Here is a 7,712-nt window from a genome sequence, read left to right as displayed (position 1 = left end):
AAAGTATGTTCACTTTACACCTGTTAGTTAAAAGAGTTTGACAAGTTAATGTCTGCTTGTGTTCTGGAGATGAAGTTACAAAATCAATCTTTACGTTTTTCATGAAAAGTAATGAGATTTTGGAGAAAACTAAGTGTTGGAACAATTCCTGAATTATGCCTGCAAAAAGAAAAATCACAAAAAAAACAAACAAAACATTGTTATGGCTGAATCGCGGACTAGGTCGCTTTATTTAAGACGTTTCGCGGCTATGCCAAAGATTGTGTAAGCAGTTCTTCAATGGCGCGTCGTTCCCAGGATAAAACAGCCGAAATCAATCTCTTACACAATCACTCTTGCACGGTGAGAGAATGTGAAACTTCTATACTTCATTCTTGCTCAGAAACTCAATTAGAAAAATAAGAGATGTTCACACACTTATTTTTCTTTCTCTAAAATTCATTTCTTTTGTAAACTCAAGTCATAAAAAAAGAAAAACTCTCTCACTAAAAGAAAAATTTCAACAACTCTCCAAGTTCTTTTTAACACCAAAACAAAAAAGAAAAATCTCTCTCTTATTATTTTTCCAACCAAAATTCTGATTTATAGTCAAGAGTTTCAAAACAGTTAAATGTTCATGAAACCATTAAAAACCACAAAATGAAACTCTCAAAGTTATTATGGTGTAGTTAACACCTTAACACCATTAAAACTAAATATATGAAAAAGTCAAATTAATTATAACAAAAATTAATTTATTTCAATAAAGGAAATAAAAAACATATTGATTGGGGATAAATTTATGTTTTGAAAATATATTCTCAACAATCCCCCACTTATATTTTTGAAACATTGAGCAAGAACGTACAGAGTTGTGCATAAGCAAACGTGTCTCGTGACTTGAACCTTTACGTAGTGTTAATAGGCTCTCTTAAAATCTGACCATAGAGTGAACATGAGTCTTGAACTATAGGAGATAAAAAGATTACTCAACACACACGACTATACTAGTGTAAAGTCTAAAGCCAGCACATTAGTCCATGCACTTGTATCCCGGTTTAATGAATGATCTAGAGAACTTCCCATATTCTCATAGAAAGCGGCCACACTTTCACATTCATATAGGTGAGTCTATCAAGGGTACTCCTGAATGTACCCCACTCTAAATAGAGATATAAACATCATTAAGAGTTTAAAATTTTAAAATTAAAAATTAAACTCAACCTTTACTCGTTTCAGGATGTCATGCCGTGGGATGAATTCTTCAAAAGCATGATTCTCGCATCTCCATATCATCAATGACTTCGTCTAGTCCCTTTGAACCTATTTTTAGGTTGGGTATCCATCATAAATGACTCAATCTCAATGAGCATCAACCTCATCCCATAAGATGTATTCACAACTTCCTATTAATCCTTTCGTCAAAGGATTAACGAATACTCTTTTCAGACACTATATAATCCATATTCTCATAGAATCAACTCTTATAGTTGTCGTTACGTTCTCAATTCATGCAATAGCCGCGGTACTATCACATTAGATTAATATGTTTGTTCCTTTATCTATTAGAGGATCGAATCACTCCATCCCTTAAATGATTCAACTGAAAGGATGTCCAATCAGCTTCGCAATATCCTTAAAGGATTGCGGTAACCATTTAGATTGTGTATTTCTAGGCGTAAGATGTGTTTGAAATACCTCATAACCTTCTCAATATTTTACCAAATTTTCATACTAGGATTGGTAAATCTAAAAATAAAACCCCCACTATGGAAGTAATATATTACACCCCCACTACAAAAAATACTTATATATATATATATATATATATATATATATATATATATATATATATATATATATATATATATAGTCAATCACGTAGCAAAGAAGCATACTGAGCTACCATACTCATGTCTAGTGCAATCACACACAATCTCAGAATCATTAGCACTAAAAAAAATGAGTGGAAACTTGTTTACAGTCAGACTATATATATTTCTGTCTCTTTTAAAAAATTTATTTTCATTGAAATGAAAATTGATCCAAAAAAAGAAAAGATTTGTTTCAAAAATATACACCATCTTCACTCAAGTCTTTCATGTCAAATAGCAAACTAAGCATGTTCTCAGTTTCATTTTCATCATATAAGTTAGAATAAAAAAAAATCAACAAATCATTTATGCATACAAAACAAAGAGTATTGTGCATTTCATTTTCATCAATTCTGAAATCATTCGAATGAATCAAGTAAACAATTTTTATTTTATAAATTGTTTTAAAGTTGTTTTTCAGAATATAAATGATAACTTATCTAACTTATATGATTTCCTTTATTGTAGAAACTATACAGTTTCCATGCTTGGTTTACATAGATTCTCATCCTTAACTTACACAAAAGTATATATTTCTACTTATGACTATAACAAATCATACATTGTAGAAATAAAATCAACAAAACAAGAACGTAAGTTATTTAGCGACATAAATGCAAGAGTCAATAATTTTCTGTTTGCTTGTCTAAAAATAATAGGCTCATAAAAACTTTTTACCAAATATTGAATAGTTTGAAGAACAAAGTTACTCTCTATAAAAATTTATTTTCCAGCAACAAAATATTCATGACTAAAATTTAGTCTCACTATATATGCTTTTATGGGTTCATTTTTAGTGAATTACTTGTCACCTTCATTTTTCTAGTTCCTCTAATTTAAATCAAAGCTGTTAAAATATAGGGTATGGAACCCCCACTATTTTTTTTAACTCAAACAAGAATTTCAAAACAATATCCAAAGATCCCAAAAAATGGTGAAAAACTAATGAACCAATGATCTAAACCCAAAACGTTTTCCACAATATAGAGAAAAATTCAAACAATTTTCTTGAAAGCAACATTGCCTAATATTCACTACTCAAAAAACATATTTGATATCAAGACAAGTTACTCGAAGCATCTTTATAAAATTCTCAAATACTTTATTTCATCCAATACCATTGCAAGTTGCATAAGATTTGAAATGTACATGCTTTTATGAGTTAGGTAAGATTATTACATACATGTTACTCAAAAATTCACCAAGTTCATAAGAAAATATAACATGCTCACATTCGTTACTAACTCATTGATTTCTTAAAAGCATGACAAAATCTCATATTTCAAATATCCAAAATTCAATTCATGTAATGATAAAATTGTAACATAATATTTAAACATTTTATCCATAACATATTATTTGCAGTAGTGCAATGATCAAACTCAACAAAATTTCTAATATCAATCTTCTTTATAACAAGATATGCGGAAACTAGATTCTCGCTCATTTCAGAAGTATGAAATATTTAACAAGATTGTTCTACCCAATGTAAACTTTGACATCGTACCAATACCAAAAATCCTAGTGATGTGAGTATATCTCACCACCACTTTCTTTCAAACAATTTGGTTCAAACTTTGAACCATAACCTATCAAAACAAATATGGTGTAAAACACCAATATATATCAACCTCTCACCGTATCCATAGTTCACATTAACTAAGCTTGAAAAGCGTTGTTAATAACATTTGATATCCTTGCAATGCTATGCAAGAATAGAAAATAATCTCATAATCAATATTATGTTCATTTCATGGTGAGAGTTGATATTCACATTTTTTTTGGCTAGGTTTCTAATTATTTCGGTTTTGGGTTCGTATAAAATTCCATCTCATAAGTTCAAAACTTATATGAGTCACATGTTTATTATCATACACAATAATTCTCAATATCTTGTTTCCCTAAAATTTATTCTAAGATTGAACAATCAACTTATTCAATTTAGAATGCCATTATTTGATCACTGCAATAACTACAAATAGCTCATCAAACATACCTCAATTGCTTTTAAAGCTCAATTAGTTATAAACCATTGTCCATTCTTTTCCAACCAACAAAGAAATCAGCAACCCCATTGCTCCTCACATCGACTAATCTCCCGCAATTTTTATTTCATTGGAAAATAAAAACTTGCTCAAGTAAGTGAATTTTCATCTGTCACAATCATGTACACGTGAGCATTTCAAACCAAAAAATAAGTAAGGTATGCACTTACATAATTACTTGAAAATCAAATGAAACATAGCACTTCAAGTTTTTCTTAACTTTCAAACAAATATTCAAAGTTATTTCTATGAGGCATTTTATCAAATATATGTGGAGCACTAGTTTGATTGCTAACAATAATCTTCATTTTTTCATTACCAAAACAAGAGTATGAAGTATAAAATCAAAAGCATGATTTTTAATGTAGTTTTTTACATCTCTAATCTCAAGTATCACATTTACTATTTTTGACAAACATACATAACGATTTTGAAATCACCAAATCTATCAAACTAAATATCCAAATAGGAAATTTCGAAATGGGCTTTGAAGATAAGTTCCTGACCCTCAAGTTTCGTGTGACACACGGATTCAAATTTTCTACACAAAGATAAGGAAAAGTTGATTTAATCAGGACAGATTTTCTGCCCGTCAGAATTTTTCAGATAGTTATGCAGTTTTCTAAAATACTTTAAAAATAGTTTTTGAACTCCAAAAATTCTGAAATTTGACGTGGGTTATCCTCGTGATGTCTAATATATCCAGATAAAATTTCTAGACCAAATTCATATTCGTTAAATAGATGCACATAAAACTCTATAACCCGCCGAAAAAAAAAAGTTCGTGTATCTTCAGCAATATTTTTCTATGCTAAAAATTCATGAAAAGACATCAATCGTTTTATAATCCTAGTCCATAACATAAAATTAATTCTAGGTATCAGGTTACCTAAAATCTCAAGCATCATTTTCAATCGTTAAAGAAAAATTATACCGATTATAATTCTATAAAACAAATTTAACAATGGTAGTTATCGCGTTTGCGCAATTGTTTTCTTTTGATACCCAAGACAGGATAAATCGTCTTAAAATTGTTGGAAAAATTGTTGAATTATGCCTGTAAAAAAAAAATCACAAAAAAACAAACAAAACATTGTTGTGGCTGAATCGCGGACTAGGTCGTTTTCTTTAAAACGTTTCTCGGCTCTGCCCAAGATTGTGCAAGCAGTTCTTCAATGGCGCGTCGTCCCCAGGATAAAACAGCCGAAATCAATCTCTTACACAATTACTCTTGCACGGTGAGAGGATGTGAAACTTCTACACATCATTCTTGCTCAGAAACTCATTTAGAAAAATAAGAGATGTTCACACACTTATTTTTCTTTCTCTAAAATTCATTTCTTTTGTAATCTCAAGTCATAAAAAAAGAAAAACTCTCTCACTAAAAAAAAAGACTTCAACAACTCTCCAAGTTCTTTTTAACACCAAAACAAAAAAGAAAAATCTCTCTCTTATTATTTTTCCAACCAAAATTCTGATTTATAGTCAAGAGTTTCAAAACAGTTAAATGTTCATGAAAATGTTATTATGGTTGAGTTAACACCATTAAAAACCACAAAATGAAACTCTCAAAATTATTACAGTGTAGTTAACACCTTCACACCATTAAAACTAAAAATATGAAACGGTCAAATTAATTATAACAAAAATTAATTTCTTTCAATAAAGACTATAAAAAACATATTGATTGGGAATAAATTTATGTTTTGAAAATATATTCCCAACAGTAAGTTAGGTTTTCATAACGAGAATATCAAATCCTGCTCCTCTATGATCAGGTTATGAGAAGATGGAGATTTGCTGATGAAATACTGGGTCATATTTTCTGGCTAGGTTTGAAAATGGAAAAAGTGCAATCAAGTGTTTGTTGATTTTATTTCCTTTAATGTATTTTCTTGATTTGATGATGATGGAGATTTGTTGATGAAATACTGGGTCATATTTTCTGGCTAGATTTGAAAATGGAAAAAGTGCAATTAAGTGTTTCTTGATTTTATTTCCTTTAATGTATTTTCTTGATTTGATGATTTGTATGTAGTGGTGTCAAGCTAAATTATTGGTTATCAAATAGAATCATTTCTTTTTTGCTATTTGCAAAATCATTATCAATACCACTTGCAGCATGAACTTACATTACACAGATTTGTGGTTACCCGTCCTCTAATTAATGGTGAAGATATTATTTAGATTTGTTAATTCTTGCAGCAGCCTTATAAATTAAAAGACCACTAATTATAGATTCTGATTGTATCCAACTAATAAACTGAAAATAGGTCATTTTGTCCAAATATTTTTAAATCACAGTTTAAATGGACGAATGAAAAATAGTTTGGGTGAAATGGCAAAAAAGAAAATAGCAAGGATGAAACTGGATTCATCCTAACTTAAATTTAAAAAATAGCAAGGATGAAACTGGATACATCCTGTGTAAATTAAAAATAAAAAAAAATTTTGAAAATGGGCACGATGAAACTGGTTACATCCTGCCTATTTTTACATTTTTATCCATTTAAACACTGTCAAAATCTAACTGTCCATTTCATCCAGAAATTATTGATTTTGGTCTTTTTAACCAATTTTATGACTAATAAATTAGTTTGGAATAACCAAATTGGTCCTCGTCCAGTAGAAATTGGATGATTCACAACGTATGATCTTCAATCTCACACCTCACCTGAATTAATTGGTTGTTTGATCCCTAGTTAGTAAGTTCGCGAATGATTCGCGAATCATTTGCGAATTTTTACGTATCACGAATTTTACCGTCTTATTTGCGTCCGTTTGCAACTCCGAACCCAAGTCGCGTATTATGTGGCATTCCCGGATTATTCGCGAATCGTTCATGAATTTTACGTATCCCGAATGATACGTCCGTTTAATTCGCCATAAATTCTTTAGCTTTTACTTTTCAAAGACTCCACTTTTTGGGCTTTACTGCCTCCCGAGCATACACGACCGAATATTAGACGTGTTGTAATTTTTATGAAACAAAAACCACTGAAGAGATTTGAAGGTGAAGGTGAGAGAGATCTCAAACTCACTAACCAAGCATCTTAACCACCATACGACGTCCTCTTAGATAACTAATGTTGTATATATTCTTAATATCATCATATTAAGTTTATTTTTTCTTTAAGTAACTCACACATATGCATAAAAATTGGTCTATGACCTTATAAATACAAATTATTTGTTATATATAGATACCGAATTTTCAGAGCCGAACTCACATTTATAAATCGAATTATACACGTACGTATGCCGTTCCGAATTACTGACGAATCACGTCCCGTTGACCGAATTTTGGACCGAATCTGGATTTTACAAAACCGTATAATACTCGTACGTTTACCGTTCCGTACGTTTGACGAATCCCGAATTGCTAACCAGGGTTTGATCTGGTTAATTGATTGGACTCGAATATTTATCTACTTGGGAGCTGTAGCACCCCCAGTTGATATAATTAATTAACCTGTTGTCTAACAAAATTAAGAACCCTGGGGTTTTTGTCTTTGAGTACTAAGTGTGTCCTTGGGTTCACATGAGGACCATATCCATTTTTGGGATTTGATTTTTTGGAATATAAAAAAAAATATTTTCGATTCTACAGTGAACTTGGTCTTAATCTTAGTCTTGGAAGCGTAAGTTAAATTTAAAATGGATCACTAATAAGATTATAAGATTATGGATTTTGTTAACTTGTATACCCGCATACATGTTAAGGTTTAATAAAAAATTATTTTGTTTTTTTGGAAATTGTGTTTTTTTGTCTTATTTTACTAAAAATTGGATTTTTTTGCACTAAAAACAACAA

Source organism: Papaver somniferum, chromosome 1 (genome assembly GCF_003573695.1).
Source record: "Papaver somniferum cultivar HN1 chromosome 1, ASM357369v1, whole genome shotgun sequence".
NCBI lineage: Eukaryota > Viridiplantae > Streptophyta > Magnoliopsida > Ranunculales > Papaveraceae > Papaver > Papaver somniferum.
The sequence above is the reverse complement of the archived record's forward strand: the minus strand, read 5'-3'. Positions refer to the sequence as shown.